This window comes from Phalacrocorax aristotelis, chromosome 5 (genome assembly GCF_949628215.1).
Source record: "Phalacrocorax aristotelis chromosome 5, bGulAri2.1, whole genome shotgun sequence".
NCBI classification, from domain to species: domain Eukaryota; kingdom Metazoa; phylum Chordata; class Aves; order Suliformes; family Phalacrocoracidae; genus Phalacrocorax; species Phalacrocorax aristotelis.
The window spans coordinates 160,585-178,141 of NC_134280.1; the positions used below are offsets into that span (position 1 = coordinate 160,585).

Here is a 17,557-nt window from a genome sequence, read left to right on the forward strand (position 1 = left end):
TACTACTTCCGCATTAGGTCTAAATTAACCCTTCAGTGTCACACAACCTGGGTGGTCTTTTTCTCACATGGTAGGTGATTGGTAAGGTAGATTTAGATTAGATATTAGGAGGAAATTCTTCACTATGAGGGCAGTGAGGCACTGGTACAGGCTGCCCAGAGTGGCTGTGGATGCCCCATCCCTGGGGTGTTCAAGGCCAGGCTGGATGGGGCTTTGAGCAACCTGCTCTAGTGGAAGGTGTCCCTGCCCATGGCAGGGGGTTGGGTCTTAGGTGATCTTTATTGTCCCTTCCAAACCCAACCAGTCTGTGATTGTATGTATAATTCATTGAGAGAGATAGTTTTTTGTTTCAGAAAACTATATATATATTTATATATATAAAAATAAGAATTTATCTGTCTAGTTGATTTTTAAGAATAGGAGAGATTATATATATACTTTTTTTAACAAGGTGGATTAATTGGTTTTGCTGACAGGCAGGGTAATGTTTTTGCCATTGATGTGAAACTATAGAGAGACAAATCTGATGCAAGGGACCTTTAAATGTGTAGCTATACTTGATAACTAATTAATTTCCAATTTCATTTGGTTAAAGTGCTTTATCTTGCAGCTGGTAATTACTTCTATTAGAGAAGATACAGGCTGTTTCTGTTTGTCACATCAGAGGGAGCCCAAAATTAAAATTTTAAAGACCAAGCTACTTTCTTTGTTAAGGACCTGGGAATATGATCTTTGCATGGAAATAAGTTGCTGCTTATTACAGTTTTCAGAATAGGACTCGGTATTTGCTTGTGTACTTGATATAATTTAATTGAGAATCAAAGCTATATTTCACACCTCATATAACTGTGTGTTATCAGGAGATTTCGGTGCTGGGAGACTTAAGAAAAGTGGCTTACCAACCTTTTAAATATAGTGTCTCAACTTCATGCTGGCCGTGATAGTAAACACCTAGTACAGGTACCTAGATGAGTGGTGAGAATTTTAAAAAAATTAAAAGAACTTCAAACTGTTTGTATTCACAGTTCTAATCATTATAATAATAAAAAGAATTGTCACTTAATCCCTGTACACTTTTCTCCCCTTTTCACCTGCATTGCATTTTTGTTCTTCAGTTAAGTAACCTAATTTATTAATTTAAAAAAGGCCTTTTCTGGCTTATTTTGTTAGCATTTTGTTCCCTTGACTGGCTTTTTCATCCTTGTTTTCTCTCTCTTTTCCCCAGCTATGTTTGTGTCTGTGTGATTATTGCTTTTTTAACACTGTACATGTTTCTCTGAATCATGTAAAATGCAGCAAAGTTTCATTTGTGACTGGGGTTTCTGGGTAATGGGGCAATGCGCAAAACAGTTACTGCGTCTTTTTGGCAGACAGGAGCAGCTACATGAGTGCTGAAGTCATGTCTTCCTGCTCCCTCTTGTTTGCTAGAGCTTACAACATTGTAGAGCAAATACGTAGTCTCAAGGTAGTGGTGGTCAGTATTTAAACAGAAGATGAAGTCCCTCTTAATGCAGTAATACTCAGACTTTCTCGTGTTGTTCAGCTCAAAATGGATGTTAAAGGATGAAATGGCACTTCCTTCGCTAGAAGAAAAATTTAATTCTTTTCACATTTTTCTTTCATCTTCCACTGATGATGATGGCAGGAAGAGGAAAAGTATTGTATTTTAACTGATAGTGTTCCTTTCTTCAAGTTATGCTGGCGTGGTACAGTTGTTAATCAGCATGTCCCTGCTTGTTAGAGAATGGCCTTGACATAATTTTTGTTTATCAAATGGTACAGATGTGACGCACAGGGGAGGTTATACAGAACAGCTGACGCTCTTTAGTCATAAGTGTGCTTGCTGATCCCTGTAAGTGCTGAGTCAGAGAAAAATTCTACCGCGCCTGTAGAGTGTGGGAGTCGATGAAAACTAATTAAGTGATGCAAACACCTTCCAGCACTTTTAAACAAGCTTTCCTAAAAGATCGTTTTTCACAAGTCTTGAATCTTGATCAAAATACCTAATAATGATGTAGACCTTCTTGTCATTGCTGACATCATTGCTTTCATCCATCATAACAGCGAAACGTCCTGATGCGGAAAGGTTCATGGCCTAACAGTGTTTGATGTGCTGACAGAGCTTTGATGATCACGCAGCTTTTGTTTCTTCCAAAGGGATTTTTTTTTCTTGGTATCTGAGTCTAGGAATCTCACCTTGTCAAGCTGTGTGAAATGGTCAGCAATGTGAATAAAAAAACCCCATACCTCAGCATTCTGCAATTTTTCGCTTTTTAGCCTGAATTCTATTTTAGTGAGAGACAAATTGCAATGGCATGTTTTGCAGACACATGGTTTACGTGAAAAATACGAAAAGAACCTAGAAGTTGAATTATTTTTTTAATACTTCTGAACTAAATAAAGCTTCAGATGGGTAGTTGAGCTTTTGTGGCCTCTTGCACTGAAAGAAATGAGCACAAAGGAGGATCCTCTTTGTTCACACAGTGTATGTAGACATTTTCAGCATTTGGAAATCAGATTATGTGTAATTGTTCTAGTAAGAGAATTAATAATATTTTTTAAATATTTGAAAATGGTCCAACAAACAAATGTAAATTAATGAAGATTTAGGGGAAAGGATAACAATTCAGGGAGTGATAAGCACTGTGTCTAGAAGGTCTTTACTTAATCAGATGGTCTTGCGCAAGGGGAGGTCTAGGTTGGCTATTGGGAAAAATTTCTGTACTGAAAGGGTTGTCAAGGGTTGCAACAGGCTGCCCGGAGAAGTGGTTGAGTCACCTCCCCTGGAGATGTTTGTGTAGGTGTGGTGCTTGGGGACATGGTTTAGTCGTGGACTTGGCAGTGCTGGACTAACGGTGGGACTCGATGATCTTAAAGGTCTTTCCAACCTAGACGATTGTATGTAAGTGGATCCCTATACCCAGAGCATTGAACGCGAGACAAGTCTCCAGGTGCATAGATCAAATTACTTAAATAAAAGAGTAAAGAGGAGCTGTGGGCTAGAAGCCTCAGTCTTGCGTTTTGGGCCAATTCATAGTTCCTGTGTGCAGTGTACTAGCAGCTAACACCTGTATTTCCTCTACAACAGAGAGGTACGGTCTGCCAATGAAGAAAGCAGTGACTGCAGTTGATCTGAGGCTTTGTGTGGCTTCTTTCATAAAGCAGGGTTAGCGTACTCACAATAAAGATGTGGCTTCCTGAGTTTAGGACAATGTCATAAAAATGGACAACTCCCATTTTCTGCTGCTCAGATGATGATTTCTTAGTACAGTGAAACTGAATTAACATTTATTATCTTCATTCTGTTTTTACAAACTTAAGACGTGGGTCAAGGCCTTAGTTTCCTGCCACTTTTTAGTATTTTGTCTAGTTTGCATGAAGAGTGGTTAGTTCTTCGCGCAATGGTAAAGTAATGGTGAGAAAATGCAGCATGTTGGGGGAATAGAAGTTATGTTTGGTTTTGGAATGTACAACTGTATATAAGTCGAAGAAAGAAGATCTTAAAGAAATTTTTGGTCTTAAACTAAAATTAAGAGACCTAGTGGAACTTGATAATACCGAAGACAGTTTAGTGTGAGTTTTCTTTTTTTTTCACATCCCCCTTCCCCCCGCCCCCTATTGCGTTGTTTTTGTTTAGAAGGTAAAGCAAGAGCTGTGAAGAACTTAACCAGTAAACAGTTCTGCATGGCAGCAGATGAGTGTGTGACTGCTGCATCTTTATTGGCCACTACTTGAATGATTTGCTGAGGTGAATGTGGCTTTTTGTGTAGTGCCTTTAATGATTCTCTTATGACATTGTTGCATTGGGAATGTCCTGATAAGGCCACATGTGGAATACAGTGTATTTCTGTCTTGTTTCAGAAGGATTATTCATGTTCAAGAAACTTGAAACTAAAATGGGTTAGAAGAACATACATTAGGATTCTGAGGGTAATTTGGAGTCTCATGGAAGGATTTGAAAGACCTTAGAGGGGTTTAGTTTAACAAAATTAAAAACAGAGCTTGTATACTCCTACCCTATGGGCCACAAGCTCCAAGTAAAACAGTGTAAAGAACACAAAAATTGGAGGATTCAAACAAATGGGGTAAAGCTGTTAAAGAACAATTTCAGGCTGAAAACCTGAGGAATGTAAATACGGGAGAAGGAAGCCAAATTTTAAGATGGTATTCGATCCATTATGAGAAGGATTGCATGTTGTGGGGTAGGAAGCATGTAGATTTGATCCAGGAAGTCTTTTCCAGTTGGGTGCTCTTTTAACATTAGTACACCCCTTTGCAGAAGGGGGTAGGGGAAGACTTGCAAGCAGGCAAAACCAAACAACGTAAATTTTTTAAAAGAAATAAAATCCAGAACCCAAACTCTTAGGGAAAGCATTTAATTTCTAGTACTTAAATATTCCTCATACTGACTGATGCCGTCTTTGCTAGTACTAATATGCACATTGCTGAAATCTGCTGCTGAAATACTGAACTCCTGTTAAATTGTCAGTTCCCAAAATCGTAAGAGATAATTTTGCTTTGGCAGGCTAAAAATTTTCTGAAACTATATCATATATTTGAGCAAAGGTTGTATTGTTAGCTCTGCTGTTACAGTGGGGATTTTTTTTTGTTGATCTTTTATTCTAAATTAATATTTTGAATTATTGGTTCTCCACACATTAGTTCACCAAAGGAGATAAACACTTTTAAAAAGATTTCTAAAAACGTGTGGGTTTTTTTTATCAGCATACTTTCCTAAAACTGTGTATTTTAGGGCCATGTTCTTTTTTTCTTCATTTCAACTATTCTGATAGAAGGGGTTTTCAAGACGCAGATTGTCATGTATTAATCTTTAATAGGTATTAATGATTTTTTTTTTGTTAAGACTTTTAAAAATATCAGTAGTGGCATATGTTGTCTTGCATAGAGAAACTTGCTTCAGTTTTTTCAAATATTTATCGAAGTTTTAGGGAAAAAGTGCCCCTGTTTTATCAAATGTTTTTTCTATCAGGTTTTCAGGAAATACTAGTTATAAATGCTAACAGAAGTATGAAACAGTTTGACAAAGTTTCCCTAATCTCACTTTTTCAGTCTGTTGTAATGCCTTAACTTTGTTAGCTCTCCTGTCATGGTAAACTTCTAGAGCAGACAAGTCGTGAATTACTAATGAAAACCAGGAAGAATGTAACTTGAAAACCCATGCTCTTTCAACCTTTGTTTGCAATATAATTATAAAAAGGGCACCAAGACAAATTTTAAGACAGGTATATCTTTTGTACTATGTTTGCACTAGAGAAAGAAGCAAATTGCAGTCAAGAAAGCAAACCTTGCCTCACAGCTTTATGAAAATGGTGCAGTTTTTGCTGCATTCTGCAGTGCTTTCAGATTCTAAGTTTTGATTTGAGAAGATGCCATTGCCAGAATGTAAACCAGTTTTTCTAGTCTCCTTAAAAAAAACCACCTTGCAAAGTGATAACAGTAACAAAGGTGGGAATTCACCCCACCCTGTCTTCCCACTCAATTCAAAGCTCAATTAGCTCCATTTATATGCTATTAAGCACAGGAAACTTCGTTTTTCTTTGCTTTGTACACAATAAGGAAATAATGCAGGAAAGAAAGATTAGGTTGGATTAACATTGCATAGCTAATAATGAAATTTGAAAATAAAAAATACAATATTTTGCTGTCCACATTAACTGTCCCATTCTTGCAATGAGAAGCAATTACTACACTGGTGCGCCTGTGTAGGGCAATGCAGCCGATGAGACACTTTGCCTGTGCTGGGTTGATACCGGGAAATGTAAATGTAAAGGAAAGTTTACAATTTCCTCTTCCAGGCACTTTGTTTTCTGTTCTTTCTGTTCTTTTAAATATTCAACTTCCACCTGTCTTACTGAGTGTAGAATGTCAGCTGTTTCTGGTCTCTTACTTTCAAATGGCACGAGGATTTTGTTTGCGTTTAAGGATACTTTGTGTTATGCTTTGTAATAATTGATTCTAAAAACAAATCTAAAAAATAAACCATGATAAAATGCTTTTCTGTTGGGCTATGTTAGTGGAATGACTGTGGGTACTATAAGGGAGAAGAAGAAACTAGTTGCAAGGACTTCTGTTACTGCACAATTAAATAATAAAAGCTCAGCATTTACCATTTGTGTGTATGCACAGTTGTGTCAATGCAGAGAATATTTAGTCTGAAACAATATTTTTTTGTCCTTTTTAATATTTTTTTAATTGGATGGAGAAGTTGGTGTTGTGCAATTTCCTTAAGTTCATGCCAAATCATATATTTGCTGTTGAGTTTTAGCTTAGCTTTCCACTTAGTATAGTATTTCTATACCTAAGGCACCTGTTTACTCTGCACTTTGGACGCTGGGGCCAAAACCAGTCTGTGCTTTTAAATCAGGGAGAAAATACTGAAATATGTAAGGAAGAAGTTATTTGTAAAAGTAGATGCTTCCTTTCAGCTTCAAAATTTTAAAGCTTCAGTGTTGGTATGTATGTATCTGCAGCAAAAGGCACGATTTTTTTCAAAACTCACAGTCACTTGTCTCTAGCCATGTTTTCTGTAGTTTTGCCCTATAGATAAAAGTTGGGTCTTTTTGCAGATAGTGGTTTATGCTGGTTTTTTTTCTTTTTCTTTTTCTTTTACAGTTTGTTTTTAAAACCTTAGGTAAACAGATATTTGGATTCTTCTTTGAGCTTGCTTCTAAAAGAAGTTTTTATATGTTAATTTTATCTCTGTAGTGCAAACCTTTACATGGTCAGGTAATGAATGCAACCGCATTTTTGAGTAAAGCAAACACAGGGATGGACTCTAGAGGAAGTAACAATCAGAATGACATTTGCCAAAATAGGTGTGCCTTTTAGGTGTTAGTTGATATATGCTGGTGATCAAGTTAGACCTGTCAGTAAGTTGTAAAGTGAATGGTAGAAATGCATGATAGGCAGCTATAAGTTACTAAGGTAAAGAAACCCCACAGCTGTCAGAAGGATGTGCTGTTTTTTCCACCTGAACACTTACCTTTATTTGGGCCATCTAATCCGTTCTGGTTGTGATGATCAAAATTCTTGCTTTTCCTAATAGAAGTTTAAAACAACTTGGAGTCAGTACTGCTTTCATTTAATTGTTACGGTTTTCTGTTGTGCCTTATTTGCTCTTGTGCTGATGTGTTGCTGTAAGAGACAGTCCTGCTGCTGTGCCTGCATCCTGCCCTTGTTTTGCATTGGACTGTATGTACTCTTGTTCAGCCAAGTGAAGAGTGAGGTGAATTGATCTGCTGGAAGACGTCTCTGTGTGTGAAAATAGACTACAGGTTGCTTTACCGCAGTACACTTCAACCTCTGTTACAACTGGCTGTTCAAGAGCAGTATTACCGAACTCCTGAGCACGTGACCAGTACATCCAGACTGATTTTGATGGTGTCAGAATAGAGGCTTTGTTTAGAAGTTGTAACCAGAAGCAATAGGATGAGAAAGAGAAAAGGAGTATTTTAAACTGAAGTACGGACAGTTAAAATTTATAAACAGGTAAGGGAATAATTTTGGAAGATGTAGAATCTGGTTCCTGAAAACTTGTACAAAATGTTGGGGAGCTAAAGCATTTGCAACGGTAGTAGCTCACACAGAATCCTGAACCAGCTTTGGACTGGTTAACTTACATGTTGCTAACAGTGTAGAGGCAGTAGTATGCAGCTGCTCACGGGCTGAAGGGAAAAGCAGTAAATACTTGAAAATTGACTGCACTGTGCTGTGAGCTCTAAGACGAGAGTTGCATTGTTTAGCTTAGCTTAACCGTTGCTGAAAACTAGGTAAACAGTCACAGTGGAGATTGTGCTGTGGATATATCATATTTATGTGGGAGTCTTCTGCCTCTGAGAATCTATCAAGTGGTACGGTAGATCTATTTCATTTTTACGCTTGATTTTATGAGTTAGATGTCTTACAAAAATTAAATTTTATACAAAGCAGCCTGAACCTTGGGTTTATGATAGTCCAGTTTAAGCTTAGAGGTACAGACTGTGTGGGTTTCACAGTGCCCCCCACTGTGTGCATTTCTTATATTGTCTTATTTAATGTTCTTTGTGATGTTGAAGTCCCCTACCTTTTCTCCACAACTTCCTTGTGTATTTGCTTACAGTATGCAAATGTCTAGTTAGGTCTTAGAATGCTAACCAAAAAATTATCTTGCTGCTGAGTGCTACTTCCCTTTAGAAAGAAATGCACAACTGTATTTACTTGGAGGGAAAAAGTAATTCCTTTCAAGCAAAGCAGGTTTATTACTTACAATTTTCAACATAAATTGTGAAATAATTGGATTGCACTGCCGATAATCATCTTTTGACTCTCTTGGGAGCACCAAATACAAGGCGCTGGAAAGAGGGGAGAATGAGTTCTGCTTCATGCATAATCTTGAAATAATTTAAAAAGTGAAGTCAAGCAATTCAATGTGTGACATTATATCTCACAGGCAAAGTGTACAGGTGGTAGCAAATGTAAAGTTCCCCTGTGTTTAAAATAATGTTTAGAGTTACAAAAATAACTTTTCTGCAACTGCTGTGAAGGGAGAGGAGGAGCATTATTTTTGTTAACGTGTTACAGGGAGGTGAAACGACATTAATGAAATGGACGGCATGTGGCTGAGATTTGCCAAGGTGATGAAGGGAGGTAGATTTAGAAGTGCTACAGAAACCGAGTAGGAACTAAATTAATAAATGACACTTGATGACATAATGATGGTACAACTTTAAGCCATTTATTGTGGTTTCATTATGGTGTGTATATGGAAATACTGTAACCATTGTGGAATGAAATATATATTTAAAACCAAAAAGAGTTTCAAAGTAGTGGAACAATGAATGCATTTTATAAAACATTGTTTGAATCTTGTGACAGAAATAAAAAAACATAGTTAAAGCTAAAATACACTGTTGAGTCCTGGGACTTTTGAGTTTTTGACAGGTGCCTATCTTGTGTTTAAAAAAAAAAAAAGTTTTCATAGAGTTATTTTAAGAATAAATGGAGTACCTGGGAAGGTTCACTGTGTCCATATAAAAATGACATTACCTTTAAGAAAAATTCACGAGGCAAATTCCAACCCATTCCAACATGTGAGCTTGTAATATTCCCTTGGTGCTGGGGAAGGTGGGATGTGGTGGGAGGGATGTCTTAATCATTTAAGTTTCTTCCCCCTTTCAAAGGGAAAATAATGGCCTATTTTAGAGGTCTTGGACCATTTATTTACTGACTGTGGTGAGTGCTACTAATGTCTTGATGTAACTTTCTACAGCAAGTGAATGGAACTCTGGACAGTGAAACGTTTAGTCTTTGGAATGAGAATAAGCAACCTCAATAATACAGGACCATGCATTAAATAGGATTTTTTTTAATTGGTGAAGAATGGACAATGGTGTTTGATTAACCTAGTAATTTTATTGTTTATTGTAAATATGAACAGCATGTGGGAGAAGGAACCAGGGCAGTGTGTGATGGCTTTTTTTATACATGTTGCATTGTATTTGCATTTGTTTTGTTTACTTGAGTAAGAAATGGGAAGTTAGATGTGTTCTTATGTAAATATAATAGACAACTCTATTTCGGCTCTTACAAATGGAATTTATTTGTTCAGGTATACAGCAGTTGCATCAAGATACACTTTTTCCTGCCTTGGGGAGTATTAGATACACAGGACATTTGTCAGTCAATTGTGTGTGATACCAAATTGTCCAACTGAAGTTAGTTTTGCCTTATCAAAATATAGTAGGTGAGTTTGTGTGTATACATCTAGTCAGATTTACCTTCCCAACTGGTAAAATTCTTGGATTTAAACCTTCACTAAAATCCTGACTACGTGCTGTTGACAGTTTGGGAGGAAGAACCTTTGACTACTGTGTAAGATTAATTAAACATTAGTACTAGTTTTATTACCTGTAACTTTGAATGTACTGCTAAAGTTTTCCTGCTGAATGCAGACTTTTTATTTAGCTTATTGAAGGTATGTGATATACATTTGTGCTGGGTGATTTGCATAATACCATATAATATTTAAATGCAGAGCTATGCTCCTGTATTTCTGTTAAGTATTTCAAGAAAGGGATTAAGAAATTGCCCTGTTTGCATACCCCAGCAACCACTGGTGGTATTGCACAATTGCATGTCTCTGTGCCTTCCTTGCCTCGTTTTTCATCCTCACATCTCCGAGACATTTTCTGACACCTCTGCTCATCTATCTCAAAGTCTCATTTTGTGTTCTATCACCCCTTTCCAAGCTTAGATTTGACAACGCCCCTACCCCACCCCTTCCCTCAGGTGCAATCTACCTCATGCCTCAACTGCCTATGGAAGGGAACTTGCCTTTTAGCTCGTGTAGGTACGCAGGTATTCAGGGTAGGAATGGACATAGAACATTACCTGTAATAACATGAGTGTCAGAGTATAGAAGGCTGAAAACTTGTACAGGCAGAAGATCATCTATGAGTTTTGAAGGGGGACTGAAAAGTTCATTGCACCATTTGAGATTAAAGAGCGACTTTAGTAGGTCTTTAGTCAAAGCTAAGACAATGTGAGTGTACTTTGTTGAAATATACTTTACAGGACTATCTGAAGTAATTTGTGTGGCATGAAGCTGTGAGATTGCTCCAGATGATACAAAGTGGTTTTGCTGATGCACATGGCTGATGTTGAAATTTTTGCTTTTGGAATAATTCCTAACCCATGCAGACCTTGAAGTACTGGAGCCATAGTAAAGCCTGTTTTTAAAACTGTTACCTGTTTTTACTTGCAGTCATGCAGTCTTTTGTATTACAGTTTCTTAAGTACGGGTTACAGTTTCTTGCGGGAACGTCTTCATTTACAGTTTTTTGTGTTTCTGGTAAAGTTGTAGAGGACTTTCCAAGTAGTGACCCTTTTCATGTACTAGGGATTGAGAAGAGATGAAAAAAGCCCCTCTTTCCTCACTCCTTGGTTTACGTACTTGCATTCAGTCAGAGCAGGTGAAGTATAGAGGAGAAGTCAGCAGCTGGTAAAGGAGGTGCATTGAAGCAACAGATGGTCAGAGCATCAGGCTGAATCCCAAGATTTCCTACTCAAGATTTGCTCCCAGTCTTTTCTTCTCTTTTGGAAGTGTTGATATGCTGGGGAGACAAGCAGGCTATTTTCCAGTGCAGGATCCTTGGAGGGTCTGGGTAACTTTTCTATAGAGAAACTTTTTTCTTCTCATTGGAACAGTATTCAGGGCTGAGGATGCCGTGGCTATGCAGTATGCTTTGCCTGCTGGTAGGGTAGTTGGTTATCATTCCTTGCAAATGGCAACCTGGAACTTCAAGAGCTGTTTTTACTATCTTCAACTCTATTGAACCTCTAACATTTGCCCTAAGGTTCAGGTTTTGGTGGGCTGTTCAATGCCATCAGGGCCGATTCCAAAACAAAACTTAGCAGTGCCACAGGTATAGATGTAGTTAGAACTGCGACGTATGTGCAAATTTATAATGGGCAGCAAGTACTTCAGCTTCAGCTGATACAGGAAATGCCATGTTTCTAACTCAGAGGAAGAAATATGTCTTTGTTTTCTACTTTCTGAAGGACAGTTCAGGCTTCTAGTCAGCCAGTAGGGTGGTTGAAAGAGTAGCAAAACGTGTACTTTCTTAAGCTTTTCCTCTCTCAAATGCTTTGCTCCCACTTTTTAAATGGTATAGTTAAGGTGTCATATCTCCTTCCATCACTGCTCTCTCTCTTGTTTCTGGTGTAGTAGTTGGTGTTGTCAAAGCATGGCAGTAGGGTAGAGAAAGGAAACAGTAATGTTTTGATTTCTCCTTGGGAGAATAAATGCGATTCCTTTCCTGTATAGGTTGATGATATTGCCTCTGACTGTTACGAGGAACGATTTGTTCCTGACAAGGGAGAAAAATACCTATTGTTTTCCTGGCAGGCCAGGGAGTGTAGTTGACAGTGGCCGTAAGGAACAAAAACGCAATCGTTGGTGTTAATGCCCACACATTTACGGGTTGTAATTTAAAATTCAATTTAAAAAGTTACAGCTGTTGTTGATTTAATTACCTACCTAGATTTAAATCCTTACTTAGCATACCTAACTCTGTAAAAGAAGTTCTTGCTCATGTAGATGGCTGAAATTTTGTTTGTGTAAATTTATTAGTATGTTTTTTTGACTGTACCACTGTGAGATAGGCCAGCTTTATCCTCCTGTCAGTGTAATGATGTAGGGAAAAAATCTAGAGTAAAAAGGCCAGTTTTTCTACACGTTTGTTTTTTTTAAAGTGTTCAGTGTAAAATAAAACCCCCAAACAACCAACCCCTGAAATGCCATTTTTTTATATGTAGGCGATTATGCATATTTGCTCAGTTAAGATTGTTTATCAATGTAGCTGAAGAGAGCATCTGCAAGCTTTGTATAGCAAGTATATGTTTAATGCTGCAGAAGATATTTTAAAAAGATCAAACTGTAAAATTTCACTGACTCTTTACCAGTCTTCAGTGAAAAACAACTATTGGAAAACCCCAACAGGATCAGATTTCAGCTACTATAGCAAGTAACATTTTCCTGAAATGGTTGTATTCCAAAGGTTGCATCTGTTATGCTGTTTTCCATTTCCTATATGGTGTGTATAAACGATGTGTGCAGAAAAACTTAATCTACTCAGGGCAAAAAAATCTGGGAAGAAAGCAATCCAAACAAGCGTTCAAAAATTATTTAATTTTACGTTTTCAGTGAAATATGTGTGGATTGTACTGACATGGAGGTGCTTCTGAATTCTCATAGGATGAGGAGGATTTGAAATCCTCATGCTAGAGAACATCAGTAATGGAGTGAAACTCTGGTTCCATATAAACAAAACTGAAAATTCCCATGGATTTCTGGGAGGCCAGAATTCCTTTTGCTTTTTAGCAGGAAGATTCCTTTGACTTACTGTGTACATCAAAGGAGAACACATTGTACTATATCATTCACAACTTAGTAAGGGTAAAATGGGTATGTGTACTTAAACAGCTGGTTGCAAACAAAAAACGTGTGATTATATATAGCATTGGGCTTAAACTATTCTTGTTTTAATGCCTTCATCTCTGGCCATGGGAAACAGTGTTTTCAGTAAACTGGAAATACTTCAGAGCCGTTTTTTTGGGGGGAGAAATTTTACTGTTCTGTGTGTATTTCTTTGTCCTTGTAAAAGTTACTTGATGAAAGGGTGACTCAGCTGATCATTGTTTTCTGTTCGCAGGTTGCAAAACTGCAATGTCACAGAACTGACCACATTCATCACAGTAAGTAAGCTGTAGCAATAAGCATTCTGATAATTTTCTGAGAAGTGTGACTCGTATAGGGAGAAGGAAAATGTTATGTACTGTATGGCTTAGTGCTAAATTCTGCATCCAGGTCCTGATTTCAGCAAGATACTAAGCACAGGCTTAACTAAGACTTCTAGATTCTTAGTCCAAACAGTGCAATACTGCTGTGATTCTTTTTCATGCTACTTTCGTGAACTCAGGGTTAACTACTGAGTAGGTCTCTTAACAATTAATGTCTATGATAACGTGGTTATCATTCTTTCTGGGTTTCTTTGTATGTAGACTTGAAATATAAATATGATATAATGTAACTTTAGTGTTGCACGTTTTCAGTATACCTTTAGTAGTTTTGATGTCTGATGTTACACAGTTTAGGGAATATTTAAAATGAATTGAGTGATTGTGCTGAGAGTTTTGATTCCAAAATCAATTTCAGCAACTTCGAAAAGTATTTTGAGTAGTCAGAGAATGCATGCTATTTTGCTACACGATGAGCATGAATTGTCTTGTTTTATTAATTGATCGTTTATTAGACTATTAGGAAATTTTGCATTCATATCAATTTGCTTGTGTTTTTTCAGGATAACTAAAGAAAAAAAGGTACTTGTGTCTTACTCCTGTACTTTGCTTTAGACAAAGTTAACATTGAAAACTAAAATAAAGATTTAAATAGAAAGGCTAACTGGCTTTGCTTAGGTCACAGACGGAACTTTCAGGCATGCTTTTGAAGTTTTAGTGTACTTACTGCCTGTCAGGTACATAAAGAGAAGAAATTGTGATATAGATTTGAAATGATTTTTCAAGTTTATTATTTTGGTGCCTCTCACATTAACCATCAATTCTTCCTACACTTGTGATAATGTACCCTGAAAATAGAAAATAACATACTTAAATTTGTAAGGACACATTGTAAGTTTACATCCAGTAATGTGATATGTTGGTTGACAAGAACCTTGTTTAGATTCCAGACATGATATTGTGTGATACAGTGGAGTCTTATGTTTCAGTAGCGACCTTCCTGCCCTCATCCCAGGGGTAACTTTACAACCAGTATTGCACTGACAGTAGAGAAGGAAAAAAAAGGCTAAATCAAAGAAATTTTGTGTGCTGATTAAAGTAATTTTTAAGACTAAATTTAAAAAGCTCAGGTTTTAGAAGTACTTCTTCAAGTGCACGGTTACATGGTTCCTGTACACTGTAGAAAGACAAGCTATTAAAACCACTACATGTGACTTAATACAGTATTTACGGGAATGGTAAGAGCACCAACCTCTGCTGAATTCAGAGAATGAATAGGTTCATATGGAGAGAGCAGTTCTATTAAATGGGAGGGATCAAGTGAATTAAAGGTCAAACGGACCATTTCCTAGTGAATACATTCCTTAGCAGGCAGTGATATGAAAGTAGGTAAGGGCAAGGAGGTAAGATAGCCTGCTATTTTGAAGCGAGGAGCAGCAATCTAAATCAATTTAAAAAAACAAAAACAAACAACAGAACACACAACCTAGAAATACGAAAGTCATGAAGTAATTTGCAATAATAGACAAAAACAGGAAGACTAGGATTTAGTTTGCTGCAGGCCTCAGACATTGTGAAACTTTCTGTGATAACAGTAGTATACTGCCAGCTTGTGTTAGGGTGAGACAGTTTTAATGAAAAAGGTTTCTTTCCATAATAGCTGAACTCTGATTATTTTTTTTTTCTTAATGTTGTTGTAACTTTTTCTCCTGGGACATACTGAAACTGAAAGACTGCTACTTTCCCAGCCTCCCTGTGTCTGAAGCAAGGTGTTGAAACTTCTAAGCAGCAGCTTCCAGTTTTGCAGAGGGTAGGAGTGTGTGTAGTTTCTAATTAGTTTTAAACATTACCCATATCTTGAGCTTTAAAAAGCTAAACCTACTAACTTTGACTTGTGAAATTTTGTGGGTTTTTTTTTTTCTTAAAAAAAAAATATAAATCAGTCCGTTTCCTTGGGAAGAAGATGCAATCCCATTGAGAGTACAGGTACATAGAAATATTAAAACAGCCATTGCTTGAGTTGAAAATTTGTTTCTGACTTTTCTGAACCCTGAAGTGTTACGAGGGCTCCTTCCTCCTTTGGGGAGTTATTACCCATGAACAAGTCCAGATCCTACTTTGAGGGGCAGTTTTCCCTAGACCAACAAACATGGAATGAGAGCTGCTAGCTGGCTGCAGCTGAACTCTGTTACTCTGTGGAACAATCAGGATGAATATTGAACAAAAAAGTTCTGTAGAGGAATGAGGAGAATCACAGAATGCCAGGTTGGAAGGGACCTCAGGGATCATCTAGTCCAACCTCTCTAGGAAGAGCACAGTCTACACAAGATGGCCCAGCACCCCGTCCAGCCGTCTCTTGAAGGTGTCCAACATCGCCAAGTCAACCCCTTCCCTGGGGAGATTATTCCAATGGTGACTGTCCTCACTGTGAAAAATTTCCCTCTGGTGTCCAATCGGAATCTCCCCAAGAGCAACTTGTGTCCATTCCCCCTTGTCCTCTCCATGGGACTCCTTGTAAAAAGGGAGTCTCCATCTTCTTTGCAGCTACCCCTTAAGTACTGGTACATGGTGATGAGATCCCCTCTGAGCCTCCTTTTCTCAAGGCTGAACAAACCCAGCTCTCCCAGCCTATCGTCATATGGCAGCTTCCCAATCTTTTGATCATCTTGGTGGCCCTTCTCTGGACCCCTTCCAGCCTGTAATGCTCCATAGATGGTCAAGTTGACCTGCGTGACTTTTCTCCCTTTAAATATTCAATTGGAGAACAACAGGAGGAATTTACAGAAAGATTCGTGCTTTTTGATCAGTCTTCCCATAGGCCTTAAAAATGCAAGGGAAATAATAGCCGGGTGTAGATCTCTTTCTGTGAACAAGCGTGTTTTTAAGGCTGATCGTTAGTACAAACTCAGTGTACTGGTTTATTCTGCCTGTATATTTATGGCCAACTATAAGTTACTTAATCCTTTTGTGAGTGATGAAAAACGTCAAATCTCTGAAAAAGAAGAAAAAACCATATCCTTAGTCACCTCTAATGTTTTTGTGGGTGCAGTCAATTCTTTAGCCAACAGAATGTACTTTCTTTGTTAAGAAGCAATAACAACCCTTCTATACAAAGAAATGGTGCCTCAGTATGCGTTCTGTTGTAGCAAATAGATTGCTCAAGGGAGATAGCTTGGAAACATAGGAAAAGTGGCAAGTGATAATTCCTTATACTTTGTGAGTTGTGAGGTTTTTTTTGTTTGTTTGTTTTTGTTTTGTTTCATTTTCTGTTAAGGTCATGCCATTTTAGATAAGAGGTTCTTGAGGGCAGCAATTTCTACTCCCAAAATACAAAATTCTTTACATCAATCATGATGTCTCCTTTTTATTTTTTCTAAAAGGTGGTGGTGGTGAATTAGAACAGTACCACTTCAACCATTGACATAGAAATAATGTAGAATGTAGACGCAGTACTTGAAAGTTATGTAGATAATACTTTCTAACAATTTTCTAGATGGTTATATCTAACCCATTTATTAACAGTTATAATTAAACAAGTGATATAAAAGTATAAGATCAGCTGAGCTGAAGGCTGAACAAAATTTTCTACAGTTAAGGTAAAGTTAAGAAGAGAGGCCCCAGAATTTGACCAAAACTATGATGACAAGCTAAGTTTGAGAGATGTTGCCATTACAGGAATCTAGAGTTGGTGAATACTGTGGTTGGCAGCATCTTCGTAGGTGAGATCTACGCTTAAGTTGTTTCCATTTTTTGGGGGGGAGGGTGGAGGAGAAGAAAAAATTATTGAGCAAAGAAGAGGAAGCTATTAAAGGATTCATAAATCATGCTTTTTGCAGAAGACAGAAGTATGGATTTGACAGGTTTTGAAAACTACTCAGTTTCTTTTCGCAGTAACAAAGTATGCTTTGGCCTACTTTGAATTGGTGACTAGGAGTGTGAAGGTGAACAACAACAAGGAAAGTGTGTGAGGTTTTTTTTGCCATCAGACCCAGGAAAAATTTTGTGTGTTTGAATTACTGGTTCTGCAGTATAGAAGCAGGTTGCCAAGAAAAGCACTTCCCTTACATGAAACTTAAGTGTGTGTAAATAGTAGCCTGTTCGCAAACTAAATGAGAACACAGCAGACTTGTAAAAACATGCAAGTTAGGCAAACATCTTGTCTTTTTTTTGTTGTTGTTGTTAAAAAGCAGCAACCATGTGCTTTATCACTTGTCAGCTGTTACGTCTCAGAACAAAAGAAATTGCACAAAAAATATGATTG

The 17,557-nt window shown here is 37.5% G+C and overlaps 1 protein-coding gene across 28 annotated transcripts in view; it reads left to right on the forward strand.

Annotated features, from left to right (window-relative positions):
* Positions 1 to 17,557, forward strand: part of BAZ2B (bromodomain adjacent to zinc finger domain 2B) — a 164,033-nt gene that overhangs the window by 26,659 nt on the left and 119,817 nt on the right. For 27 of the 28 annotated variants that reach the window (XM_075092630.1, XM_075092643.1, XM_075092634.1 and 24 more), the window contains exon 2: positions 13,212 to 13,254. The gene's annotated coding sequence lies outside the window, so the exon portion shown is untranslated. Of the gene's footprint in view, positions 1 to 13,211; positions 13,259 to 17,557 lie in introns of all 28 variants that reach the window. The other variant, XM_075092632.1, reaches the window with a different exon arrangement.